Genomic DNA, 412 nt, shown 5'->3' on the forward strand with positions numbered 1-412 from the left:
GTGAGGAGAGAGAGAGAGGAATATCTTGGTGAGCAGAGGGAGAGAGCGAGCGCGCGAGAGAGAGGCTGATGCAGATACCACGGAACCACGGAGACAATATTGACACGGCAGTTCCATGTCGAGTCATCATCATCCATCGTCAGAACAACCGCGAACACACCGATCTTCCGTTGTTCTCTCCAGGTGATCAAGAACAACACGAACACTGCGCTGACGAACGCCGAGTACACGATCTCGCGTCTCGAGACGGAGCGAACACACCTGCAGAACAGCGTGGAACATCTGAACGACCACGCCGTCGAGATGGAACAACGCTGCCTCAAACACATGGAGGACAAACGAGAGTGCGCCAACAATCTGAAAGGTGAGGAAAGAGGAGGAGAGGGGGCGGGGGAGGGGAGAGGAGGGGGAG

Source organism: Priapulus caudatus, unplaced genomic scaffold (assembly GCF_000485595.1).
Source record: "Priapulus caudatus unplaced genomic scaffold, Priapulus_caudatus-5.0.1 Scaffold8263, whole genome shotgun sequence".
In the NCBI taxonomy this organism is placed as follows: Eukaryota; Metazoa; Priapulida; class Priapulimorpha; order Priapulimorphida; family Priapulidae; genus Priapulus; species Priapulus caudatus.